The sequence below is a fragment of the Dendropsophus ebraccatus genome, chromosome 1, assembly GCF_027789765.1.
Source record: "Dendropsophus ebraccatus isolate aDenEbr1 chromosome 1, aDenEbr1.pat, whole genome shotgun sequence".
Taxonomy (NCBI): Eukaryota; Metazoa; Chordata; class Amphibia; order Anura; family Hylidae; genus Dendropsophus; species Dendropsophus ebraccatus.
This window is the reverse complement of record NC_091454.1, coordinates 27,065,990-27,079,984: the sequence shown is the minus strand read 5'-3', so window position 1 is coordinate 27,079,984 and position 13,995 is coordinate 27,065,990. Positions and strand designations below refer to the sequence as shown.

The following is a 13,995-nucleotide window of genomic DNA, read 5'->3' as shown; positions in this document are numbered from 1 at the left end:
ACGCTGCAATCAATTTCTGGATCCAGTCTTTTGGATTCCACTGTTAATAGATATCACACATAAGTATCATGTTTTAGTGGTCGATTGAGTAAAATTGCTTTGTGGGCCCTCAGCCAAGCAACAGCCGTTCTCACCCAGTTAATCAACATGTTTCTAACTTTCAAGTGTGAAAAACACCAGAAAATACCAGACTAAAAAAATAAAAAAATACTAAAAACTAAACCAAACCTTATGTGGCATATATTCAGCATCTGATGCCAAATCTAAATACATGATACTGACCTAAGGATATTGTAAAATTCTGACACAGGTGGTAAAGACTCATATTTAGGCTATGTTCCCACTACGTAAAAGTACGGCCGTTGTTGCTGATGTAGTGTGGAACATAGCCTTACTTTCTACTTTGTACGGGGCCGCAAAGAACTGACATGTCACTTTTCTGCGTCCGCAATTTAATGAATTGCGGCCATAGGAAACCCTGTCAGTTCACACAGTGAAGCGAGTGGCTCCAGACGCTTTCTTCACTGTGTGCTATGGGAAGCTCTGATGCGGGCGTGCACTGATGTGCCCGCATCAGAGCTCCGCGGCCGGCAAGATCACCCGGCCGGTACTTAAGTACCGGCCGCGATGATCCGGGCAGGGATCGGCTGTTCCATGACCCGGCCGGGTCACGGAACGGCCGGGCTCTTACTGAATGTGAACATAGCCTTAAAGGGATTGGCCACTTTATAGTAAAATAGTTCAGTGTACTGTATTATGCTGTTATGATGTTTACACGGAGCGATTATCGTGTGAATTTGCACGATAACGATTTAATTTGAACGATAATCGTACGTGTAAACGCAGCGAACGATCAAGCGACGAGCGAGAAATCGTTCATTTTGATCTTACAACATGTTCTAAAATCGTCCTTCGTAAAAAAAATTTGCAGATCGTTCCGTGTAAACAGTCATTCACCGATTTTACCTATGTGCGAGATAGGCTTTAGCGATCACAAAACGATTTTTCCGTACCATATATTGTTCCGTCTTAACGCTGATCATTATAAAAAAAAATTGTTCTTTCAATATCGTTAATCATACTATCGGGCATATTTTTTAAGTTAATCACGATTAATTAAAAATCATGATTAATTTAAAAAAATACTTTCCACCACTGAGCCTGTATATGTCTATGGTGGAAGCTGGGGGTTGTGACATGGTCTCATCCTCCTCCATGTCGGCCATCTTATAGACAGATTAAAAGCAGAGCAGGGCAGCACAGCCTGGAGGAGGGGGGTCTGATTTTAGCTCTATGAGGTACACAGGGAACTGCTGTCAGTAAGTAATGTGAATACACTTACTTATACTACAAACAAAACAATTTTACTATAAAGTGGCTTACCCCTTTAATCTATAAGGAGATATAGAGTTAAAAGAAGGTAATTCCTTATTTGGGACGTACCCATAGTGGAAGCTACAAAGAGCGTCTCTCAGTCTGGAGGACCTGACATGGCCATACTGTACATTACATGGTCGGATGACGGATTTCAATGGACACCATGTAATACATCATTTTTCCTGTGGTGGCACTGCAGGAGAATTGAATACTTCCTATTAAGTTCTCCAACTGATTTAAGTAAATCTAGAGTAGGAAAACCTCCATGATTTTAAAGGAGTATTCCAACTTATAAGACATCAACTATGCACAAGATGTCTCTCCAGAGAGCAGCAGTCCTGTAGGGGGGGGGGGTTATGTAATGATACAGAGCTGACCTGCTGTTCTTAGTGGTTAAGCATCACCATTGCTTAGATTGTAATTAATAAATAAAAAAATTTAAAGGGGAACTATCAGCAGGATAGACAAATCTAATCTGCTGATAGTCCCCTATAGCACTGGGGATGCTGATAAGGAAGGTATGTCCCTTACCTTCCTCCTCTGCGCCGGTCCTGCGCTGTTAATTGGGGTAAACTCCACTCCGGAGCCCCCTTAGGAGCACTGCAGCGACATCTGGCCCGCCCCCCTCCATTGATTATCATTAGAAGGGGCAGGCCAGATGATGTGACAGTGCTCCTAACGGTGCTCCGGAGCGGAGGTTACCCCAAATAAGAGCATGGCGCCGACGCCGAGCAGGAAGGTAACACACATAGGTCACTATGGTTTGGCTTGCATTTATAGATATTCTTCAAATCCGGTACCAAATTACCAAGTTCTCCATTAGGCTGGGTTCACACTGCGTTATTGCAATCAGTTTTTTTCATTTGTTTTTTACAAAAAACGGATGAAAAACGGATGGAAAAAATGGATGCATTAGTGTGCATCCGTTTTGATCCGTTTTTCCATTGACTTCCATTGTAAAAAAAAACGGTTCAAAACGGATCCGGTTTTTTTAACTGACACAAAAGTAGTGTCAGCTACGTTTTTGTGTCCGGCAAAAAAAAACTGATCCGTTTTGATCCTTTTTTTTTTTTTTTACAATGGAAGTCAATGGAAAAACAGATGCACACTAATGAATCCGTTTTTTTCATCAGTTTTTTTTTTTTCAAAAAACGGATGAAAAAAACAGATTGCAAAAACGCAGTGTGAACCCAGTCTTACAATGTTTTCTATTGTACTGTGCCTCTACCAACATCCCAGAAATAGTTAAAACATTCAGAAAGCTGACAAAGAAAAAGAAAAATTTGTTTCCTGTTTAGCCTTTTTTTCCCATTGAACAGGAAGTGATGTCATCTGTCATTGCATATGGCAGTCACAGGAAAACAAGGATTATTTTTCCTCGAAGCCTTAGTTCCTGCATCTTGACATTTCCAGGCAATGCTGTAAACTAGTAAACCCTCTCGCCTTGCCTCCACATTAGAACGCCGCACTCTCTCTCCTTTCCTTAGGGACCGCACGGCGATAATTATTGCGGTAAATAGGTGTTTTACGCCGTCCACTAGACAAATAACACATGTGGTGACATCACTGGCAAGTCGGAATCATGTGATACTACGGCCTCATGAACAGGAAGCCGCTGCAGGGCTGGTCCCGGTTTCAAAGGGACAGACGAAAACAAAACAAGCGCTATAGAAATTTGGGTACAGAAAAACACAGACATGTGTCACATTGTATCTTTTTTCCAATAGTGACACAATGAAACAAAGGGTCAGTGACTCACAGCGTCTGCCATGTGAACAGTGAAAGGGCTCCTGACTACACGGATATATCTGTAGATTGCTTAAAAAATATTGTGTATTTCATAATGGTTTACCCAAATAATGGGCCTTAAAGGGGTCGTCCAGCGTCAGAGCGGCCTGTCTTAACTGATAGGCCGCTCAGCCAATCACTGACCGCGGCAGTCCCGGCCTGTGATTGGCTGAGCAGCCTGTCAGCTAAAACAGGCCATTCTGAAGCTGCAGTGCGCGGGACCCTGGGAGAAGCAGACCGCAGGAGAAACCCTGGACCATGGATAGGTAATGTATTTACTTCGCAAATCACCAGCCGCCGCCCTATTACGCTTAGCGGTGCGCTGTCGGTGGCCGACAATTATAGGTCCAAACCTATATCAATGATCAGCTGATGACAACGATCATCAGCTGATCGTTGTGTTTATTACACAGAACGATAATCGGCCGGATAGGGCCGATTCGGCTGATAGTACCCTTAGACTTATGAAGTAGTAGTGGTGGTTCAGGATTGGATTTGAAGACAGCATCTGCCAAAAGATGTATGCCAAAGCTCTGTGCCCTTTGAGGGACATTGTCCCCCAGGGTATAGGGGCCCTTTAGGACACTTGTCAACGTACAGCACTGTGTCCTCTTTTTGCCAAATGTCTCTTCTACTGTAGCCTAATGTTCCCTTTCCAACCACAAAAAGAGTCCGAGAGACAAGTAACGTACATTTTGTTGCATTGTCCAATATGAACTATAGTCTAAATGCTTCTAAAATAAACAGTATGGAACTATAGATGAGCAAACCTCCAGCATGCCCAGGTTCATCCAAACCCGAGCGTGCAGCATTTGATTGCTAAAGCAGTTTGTTGCAGTCCTGAGGGTGCCTAGAAAACATGGATACAGCCATAAGCCATAGGCTCCCTAGGACTCCATCCAACTTCTTCATCCACCGGTAATCAAATGCCGCACTCTCAGGTTTGGAGGTTCACTCATCTCTTGTCCTGTACTGTTTATTGTATTAGCATATAGATTATAGTTCCCATTGGACATTATTACATTTTTTGATGCAAATCTTTCATTTGATGTGGTTATTATTCTGGAAATCGGAGGCCAGGCAGACCTACACACACAGAGCTATGAAGAACAAAGTTTCTGTGACAAATTTACAGCCTTTGGCAGCAAATAAAGAAATAAACAGGGACTGTTATGGGCTGGAAAAGACCCAAGTCCCACCATTGTCTGAGCGTTCCCTACGCTATTGTGCGCCTCTAAATTATCCACCAATTGGGCATTGAGGGCCTATTCAGGAAACAGGTAACATAACTATAGCTTTAAGTATAGGAACCATAGCAGCTGCTATGGGGCCCATTCAGGTGTTGGAACATTTTACATATTTCTAGGGTATACCAAGTTAGTGATTATTGTCTGCTATTGTCTGGCTACTAGTGTTTGATTATTTCCCTCATTTATGGTGTGATTATTTTACCTTTAAAGCATCACTGTCTCCTTGAAGGGTTATTCTGCTCAAATGTAGCTTTTAATATGTTGCTGCCCTTGGGGAGAACATAACAAACAGGCTGGGTTCACACTACGATTTGTTCATCATTTTTATTTTTCATCCATTTTTGCAAAAAACGGATGAAAAAACTGATGCATTTGCGTGCATTTGTTTTTCCATTGACTTCCATAATAAAAAAAAAAGATCAAAATGCATCTGATTTTTACCGTTCACAAAAATGTTGTTGACCAGATTGTGGTGCACGCTGAAAAAAACGGATGTGTTTTGAGAAGTTTTCTTTTTATAGGAGATAGATGATAGATAGATAGATAGATAGATAGTTTATAGATATATAGATTAATGATAGATAGATAGGAGATAGATAGATAGATAGATAGATAGATAGATAGATAGATAATTGATTGATGGATTGATAATAGATAGATAGGAGATAGATAGATAGATAGATAGATAGATAGATAGATAGATAGATAGATAATAGATGGATAGATAATAGATAGATAGATAGATGATAGATAATTGATTGATCGATTGATAATAGATAGATAGATGATAGATAGATAGATAAATGATAGATAATTGATTGATCGATTGATAATAGATAGATAGATAGATAGATAGATAGATAGATAGATAGATAGATAGATAGATAGACAGACAAAAAGACCTTTGTATGTATGTAAACCATTGGGGTATATGCTCTTGGTGATCATGGCATTGTGACATCCCCTTTGCAGATGTAGACTCACAATAATATAACAAGGTAAGGAAGAGGAAGCCTATACAATAAAAAGAGACAAAAGAGGAATAAAGTGGGAGAGGCTGTGCTGTGAATGACAGATATATAGAGAGAAAGGGAAGAAGGATGAGACAGTGAGGGACAGAGGAAAGGAGCAGAGGAAGTGTGTGTGAGGGATGTATAAATCACCCAGCAGATAAACAGGGGGAGAGGGAAAGGCAGCGGAGAGTGGGGATACAGAGAAATGAGGATAAATCATGGCTGGTGACAGCGGCCTCTGCAGACAGGGGGGCAACACGTGGGGTGGGGGAAAGCTCAGGCACTTTGGAGAGAAAAGTGATTGATAGGGGTAAACAAGAGGGACAGCTCAGTGGGAGACAGGGGGAAAGTGATTGAGGAAGAAGGGAATGAGAATGTATGGAGAATGTGATGTGATCCACTCTACCTTCTCCAACACTACAGGACTGAGGCCTAACTGACGTATAGGGATTGTTCTGCATATGTTCTTGCTCCACAGGAGTGTAGATAGTCACATTATCCCCGTATCCCTCTAACCAACACGAACAAATAGTACAATGCTGGATGTGAAGCGTAATATATCTAGGTACTAGTTGCCATGTTTAGCTGTAATATATAACTGGAATTACAATTGTTCTGATGATCGGTATATCAGTATATTTGTTTTTTTTCTGTTAGCTAAGCCACCAGGAGAGCTGTCTGGCAGCGGCTTACCTCCACTTTCCCATTCACAACATTCCCTATTCTCCAAGCCCTACTTTTATTGTTAGGGTAGGTTCACACTACGCAACCCAAATGGAGGATTTCCGATGGATTCAGTAGCTTGTACCTGTTCCATAGACACCACGTACCCGGCTCCATAGACACCATTCTATGGGCGGCCCAATTCTGCTATGTCATGTCAATTCTTTCGGCCGAATGCTGAATCCACCCGTGCATAGAATGGTGTCTATGGCACGGGTGGAGAGGCGCGCGGCCGTGAACGGGTACGAGCTGGGAATCCGTCGGAAATTCTCCACTCGGGTTCCATAGTGTGAACCTACCCTTACAACCATTGAAGGTGAATGGACACCTGAAAGCTTCCTGCTTGAGACTGTTTGCATCTAATAATGACTTTCAGCTGAGTTTGCTGCAATGGTTGTTCCTCTCCATGGGCTTAATAAAAAAACATATGAGCAAATAACTAGATGTGATGCTGCGTTTACACGGAACGATTATCGTGCGAATTTGCACGATAGCGGTCGAATTCGAACGATAATTGTACGTGTAAAAGCAGCGAACGATCAACGATAGATCTTTCAGCAGGTTCTCAAATCGTCGTTGATCGTTCGCAAAAAATTCGCAAATCGTTCCATGTGAACAGTCGTTTGCCGATTTAACCAATGTGTGAGATAGGCTTTAAGCGATCACAAAACGGTCGCAAAACGAATTTCCGTACGATATATCGTACCGTCTAAACGCTGATCGTTATGAAAAAAAACGTTACTCCGACATCGTTAATCTTACAATCGGGCAAATTATTGTTCCGTGTAAACATAGCATGACAAATATCAATTTGTACTGTTGTATATGGTCATATTGCAAGGCGACCGTATTAAACTGTATAAAACCATTGAGAGGAACAAGCAAGAATAAATGGGCTGCACCTCATAATATCCTTTATTAAAGGTGTTATCCAGCCGTAATCTTTTTCTTTCAAATCAACTGGCTTCTGTATGTCCTTCAGGAAATGTTTTCTTTCCAGTCTGACACAGTGCTCTCTGCTGCCATCTCTGTCCATGTCAGGAACTGTCCAGAGGAGTAGAGATTTTCTATGGGGATTTGCTCCTGCTCTGCACAGCTCCTGTCTTGGACAGAGGTGGCAGCAGAGAGCACTGTGTCAGACTGGAGAGAATACACTACTTCCTGCAGGACATACAGCAGCTGATAAGTGCAGGAAGAAATTTTTAAATAGGATTAAATTACAAATCTGAATAACTGTCTGACTCCAGTTGATTTTTAACATGCAACCAAAGGCCGCAATACATTTAAAAACACTTAAAAGAGAAAAAAATAGAGAATACATATACTGGTCCCTGCTGAGTCATAGTATAAACCTGGATACCCAATAAAATAAATAAATAAAAAAATAATAATATTATAATAATAATAATAATAATAATAATATATGAGTTTTGTGATATTTGTGTACCTTATTAAACTGTGCAGTCCAATTTTATATTTCGGTCTCAATAGCATCTGAGTATCTTCTAAGTTATGCTATCTCAATGATTTATCAAACATGGTGTAAAGTGAAACTGGCTCAGTTGCCCCTAGCAACCAATCAGATTCCACTTCTCATTCCTCACAGACTCTTTAGAAAATGAAAGGTGGAATCTGATTGGTTGCTAGGGGCAACTGAGCCAGTTTCACTGTACACCATGTTTGATAAATCTCCCCCATTGAGTTTACCTTTGGGATACATTGCCTAGTGTGACACCAGCATTATGACTTTTCTGTATCATTGTTTTTGGGAGATTTTCACTTTATTTTACTCTCAAAGTACTGGGGATAGTGTTTAGGTTACAGGTTGGGCTGTTGCAGGTTGCTTTATAGGGAAATATAAAGTTTTCCTTGCTGTATAGTAAAGGGTTTGGATTTTGCTAGAAGTTTCCATTAATGTTTTTTTTTTTTCCTCCAAACAAATTTTTATTAAGGAAAAGACGTCATATAAGAGCGTCACCAAGCAGACAATAAAAAATAGGGACACGCAGATCTCGGCATAGCTTATACAGCCTTTAAGACATTCGTGCATTATTCATGTTTTAACATTTTGTGTGAATATTTTCTCAAATTACAAAGGTCCAGAAAAAACTGAGACCATGAATGTTATCACCCCATACAGAGGTGACACTCAGAAAAAGGAAAGAACAAGTAATCAAAAAAGAACCAATAATAAATGCGGAACCTTGTTGTTCAATGGGTAGTCTGGCCTTCATTCGGATTAGGGCAAAAGGGGTATGGGTGCTTAAAGGGGTTATCCAGCGCTACAAAAACGTGGCCACTTTCCCCCCTCACTTGTCTCTAGATTGGGAGGGGTTTCAAACTCAGTTCTATTGAAGTAAATGGAGCTTAGTTGCAAACCACACCTGAACTGGAGACAAGAGAGGGGGGAAAAGTGGCCATGTTTTTGTAGCGATGGATAACCCCTTTAAAGCCTATTTTTTATAGTAGTTATTCCACGGCTCCCAAAAGGTCAAAAATTCTGATTGGTGTGCCCTTCTGTCATGAAGCTTAGATAGTTCCTCCAGGCCAATGGATTTACCCCTATAAGTGGACTCTAGTCTTCACACCTTTTCCCGAGGAGGGGGCATTGTTACATATAAGTCCAGACAGACTTATCACTGCTAAGACCTGGCTGAGAGGGGGTCCTTGTAACAGGTTTCACCAGCCACCGAACCAGAATTGTGCCTCTAAGGGTGGTATAACACGGGCTAATGGGGGCCCAATAATACCTGTAAACGAGTGCCGATCTGCTAGATCGGCGCTCGTTTACTGGGCCTATTATACTGACAGGCCGCTCTGAAGCTACAGCGAGCGGGACTCGGGGAGAAGCGGGCCGCAGGAGCAGCCCTGGAGCGTGGATAGGTAATGGATATCATCAGTCGCTGGCCGCGCACCGCTATTACACGTAGTGGTGCGCGGTCGGCGCCCGACAATTATAGGTTCTAACCTATATCAACGATCAGCCAATGACAACGATCATCGGCTGATCGTTGTATTTATTACACAGAGCTATAATCGGCCCGATTCGGCCGATTATCATTCCGTGTTATAGTACCCTAATTTGGGGAAGGATTGTTATCACCATTCTCGTCTGTACTTCTTGCCAAGGTACCAATAAAGCATCGACTTAAATGACTGTGTTCATGTGTATCACTTCGGTGTATCCTGACGGTCCCATTTCCTTCCTTAACAGAACCATCAGGCATGCCACCTGCTCCAAACAGTGCTCTGCTGACAAATGCCGACCCTTGTGCATCCCACACTATCACAGCTGGGACGAGAATTAGATTGGATCTCACACAACAAAGAAACATAAAACCTCCATGGTTTTCTCTTTGGAAAGGTTTACATGCTTTATCCTGATGGGATCTGTTTTTGGCACAATTTATCCGTCTCCCACACTGAGCTGTGTTATGGCTATCTACATGCAGATGTACTTAGGTCTACGTCCAACAGTGCTCCGGTCTCTCACAGAAGTTTAAGGACAGGGCTACACTGAGACTTTTTTTTATAGTATTATGGATGTACAGTATGTAGTTATTGAGATATAGCAGGGAATTGAATACATTGAGTTGTACACAATTCAGTAGACGGCAGCTTTTGAAAGATATAAAAATCAATCAGTAGCCGTACAAAAAAGCTTAATGTATCCTTAGCCTATATCTGATGGCAAGAACCAGAGTAGAAGCTAGGTTTTTCTTCACTTGGGGCAAAGGTTTAGTCTTATACCCTAGTACCATGGCCACAACAAAATGGCCTCTAAACCAAAAAAGACAAAGAATATATCCATGTTTTTTATGCCTCTTTAGGGCTGTATTTAACTTGGTATTCCAATTCCAAACAATTGAGTCCAGACCGTGACCAATTGGGAGAAGGAGCCGGGAGAAGTCACGCTCAGCGCAGTCCTCTCCCACCTCTGTGTCACGTGAGGAGATGGCCACATAATGAAAGTCTATGGGGCACGTCTCTTCTCACTGACACAGAGTGGGAAGAGGAGTGACTGGCAGCAGGGTCCTCTCCTCGCTCATTCTACTCGATCAGTCAGGGTCTGAAAACTCAGACCATGCCTGATAAAAACTTTAAAAACTTTTTTTGTCCCAGGTTCACACACTATTAAATTGACTTATTTTATAACATTTTATATCATTTGAATAGCGGCCGTTGTTTTAAAATAATGGTCTTTATTTGCCATTAAATGACAATCATCTGATAAAAACGAGCATCATTTTGATGGTGTGTGAACAAAGCCTAAATGGAAATCGTTCAGAAAGAAACCTATAGGCTCAAATGTAGTGAAGGCATCAAGTACCCACTAACTGCTTGCTGTGTTAGTACCACATGATTTTAAACCCACATCATTGTAAAAGTACAACACACGGTCAAGTTCCTGTAATTCAGCAGCGGCAAATTTTATGTTAGGCTTCTAGAGACAGCCTCATACCCTGAAGAGAAAATAAAATTACAAAATACCTGTCATGTTCAGCTGACGCTATACATATTACAATCCAAATGGTTGAAACTAAATAGAACAGTCATCTACGGCTAGGTTCACTTCTGTGTCAGAGGTTCTGTTTGGGAACTTACAGAATTCATCCAAATGGTCCGACAAAATTTTTATAAAAAGTAAAAAATGGCACAAATCTTTCTATAAAAAGTATTAAAATAAGCCAAATGTAGCTTAAAAAAAGCAGCAAAAATATTTTTGATAGCTCAAGAAATAAAAAACCATTAAACCAACACATCAAAAATAGCTAGGATGTGCAAAATAGCTCTCACACATCATGAGCAAAGAGATGTCCCTTTAAGTCAAGTCTCGCTCAGTCAAGGAGCCTCTCACTAGCCAGCCAACACCCTGCTCTGCACTGATGAGGGGCAAAACCCCCGAAACCGCTGTCTGCAGAAATCTTTCCTTTTGGAGAAATTGTTTGGCTTGGCATAAAATCCCCAGTCTAAGGCTCCTTGACTGAGCAAGACTTGACTTGAAGGGATATCTCTTTGCTCAAGAGGTGTGAGAGCTATTTTGCATATCCTTTCTTTCCAGAGTTCTCAGTGGAGCAGCGATGGTCTGTAAGTCTCCACACTTCTTTATAATAATGTGGTTCATATAAGTGGTTGAGCCATGTTCTTTTTTCCCCTTCGAACTACGAAATCTTTTCCACAAACTAGCATTTAGGCCGTATTGAGACACTGTCTGTCTTAGTAAAATAACGGCTGTTCTTTTCGGTCTTCTATGATTTCCATCGAAGTCTATGGAAACAAGGGCCATTAGATCACACAATGCATACAATAACAGCCATTGTTCACAGCGGACAAAAAGATTCATGTTCTGGACATTTATTGGCAGCAGTTATTTAGAGAACAACAGATATTATTTTAAGTTGTTCACACACAGATTTTTTTTTTTGGCTGTCCTTTTACTATAGCCACACCCAAAAGGGTGTTGAAAGGGGCCATCATTTAACCTAAGCTTAAAAAATAAACCAACGTCCATCATTGCAACGCCGTCCATCAAAGTATGTTAAAGGAGAAGTCCGGCAAAATTTTTATTAAAGTATAGTATTGTCCCCCAAAAGTTTTACAAATCACCAAAATGCGTTATTCAATGCATTGTGTAAACTAAAGGCCTTTGTTTCCATAGACTTCAATGGAAATCATTGAAGACGCACGTTATTCTAATAGAAAAGACAGTGTGTGAACATGGCCTTATAGTTGTATCTTGCTGATATATTATCCCCTATTGTTCCAGGAACTGCAGTAAAAAATATATTCTGCCAAATTTCATGTTGGCTACAGTTCTGCGTGCTTGTAAATAACCATTATACTTGGCAAATAGTACAGGCCAGGACTGGCCCATCGGAGTACCAAATATATATTTGCTGGACCCATCCTCTTTCCTAATCCTGGACTTTGTATTGTTACTAGGGTCAATTTCCTTGGGTTGATTTAGAACTAAACTATTAGGGATCTATTACACAATATTCACCTAAATCAGACCTATCTGGACGATTATCCTGCTGTGTAATAGAGACAACGATCATTGGCTGATCGTTTCTTTAGGCCCAGACCTAAAATCATCGGCCATCGTCGGCACATGGCTAAATGTAATAGCAATGCACAGTTATGCAGTCTATATTACCTCTCCGCGTTCCTGGCCTTCTCCCGGTTCCTGGCCGCTCATCCAATCATCTGCCGTGATAGTCCCGGACAGTGATAGGCTGAGCGGCCTGCTCTGAAGCTGCTGCTGTGTGGGAACTAGGAAGGAACCAGAGAGCAGGAGGAGACCAAAAACTAGGCCCAGTAAACGAGCGTCGATCTGATAGATCTACGTTTACAGTATTGATCAGGCTGCCATCGGCCCGTATAATATGATACTTAGATGCTATTGATGACTATTACATGTTATAGTACTGCTCCCCAACCATTACATATCATTCATAGTACTGCTCTTCTCCTTTGTTGCAGAGGGGCTATTAGGCCCCCCAGCCCAGGGTGTGACTATAACCACGGCACCCAATTTAGTTACGCCTCTTACTTAGACAAAACAATGAAGAACATCAACAACAAGGAGTGAGCGATACTGACACATCCATTAGCAACGGCACCGTGCAGAAAATGTGCTTCAGACAGCTGAAAACTTAATATGATGATTTATGTCAGGGAAAAGTCCTACAGTTCAGACACACAACCTTATAGAAGACTTACAGTCCAAGAAGATAACGCTGCCAGACACTTCATAAATCACATCAGAACATGGTGTCTTTGATTGAATTTTCTAATGCTGCTTCGAGAAATAAATAACAGAAATTACTGGTTTTATCTCCGCTAAGAGCGCAGGTTGGATATCATCCTATACGGTCACACCTTAAACACATTGTACATATGATGTGCATTCCTATGCTATGGGCTAAGAGGACAGGGAGCGATGAAGTCATTGGTCTCTTGTCAGTAATAGTGTCTTGGCTAATGACACATACGGACTTTATGTATAGAAGTGGAGCTGACAGCACAGTCTCTTCTCATCAGTATTACATTATCATTTTATTCTTATGCTGGACGTCACCTCTATGGTTTCTACTTACTTCTGATGTGCCGTATTGAATCTTTCTTAAAGGGATACTCAGGCGAAAAGTAATTTTTTTTCCTTTCAAATCAACTGGTTTTAGAAAGTTGTATAGATTTGTAATTTTCTTCTATTTAAAAAGTATTGCAGTACTTAACAGCTGCTGTATGTCCTGAAGGAAGTAGGGTATTTTTTCCTGCAAAAAGTAATTTTTTTTTCAAATCAACTGGTTTCAGAAAGTTATATGGATTTGTAATTTATTTCTATTTAAAAATCTCAAGTCTTCCAATACTTATCATTTGCGGTATGTCCTGCAGGAAGCAGTGTATTCTTTCTAGCCTTAGAATAAGGAAATCTTAAGGGAGAATTCCAGTGAAAATTTTTATTAAAGAATTTTATTGCCCCCCAAAAGTTATACAAATCCCCAATATACACTTATTATGGGAAATGCTTATAAAGTCCTTTTTTCCCTGCACTTACTACTGCATCAAGGCTTCACTTCCTGGATAACATGGTGATGTCACTTCCTGTATAACATTGTGATGTCACTTCCTGGATAACATTGTGATGTCACTTCCTGGATAACATGGTGATGTCACTTCCTGGATAACATGGTGATGTCACTTCCTGGATAACATTGTGATGTCACTTCCTGGATAACATGGTGATGTCACGACCTGACTCCCAGAGCTGTGCAGGCTGTGGCTGCTGGAGAGGACGATGGCAGAGAGACACTGAGGGACACAGGGCACTGGAGGGACAC

At 41.2% G+C, this 13,995-nt stretch overlaps 1 protein-coding gene across 3 annotated transcripts in view; it reads right to left on the bottom strand.

Annotated features, from left to right (window-relative positions):
• Positions 1-13,995, bottom strand: part of FLT4 (fms related receptor tyrosine kinase 4) — a 227,260-nt gene that overhangs the window by 165,558 nt on the left and 47,707 nt on the right. The window contains exon 1 of one of the 3 annotated variants that reach the window (XM_069969154.1): positions 7,599-7,684. The exons of the other annotated variants lie outside the window; for them this stretch is intronic. The gene's annotated coding sequence lies outside the window, so the exon portion shown is untranslated. Of the gene's footprint in view, positions 1-7,598; positions 7,685-13,995 lie in introns of those variants that run through there. 3 annotated transcript variants of the gene reach the window in all.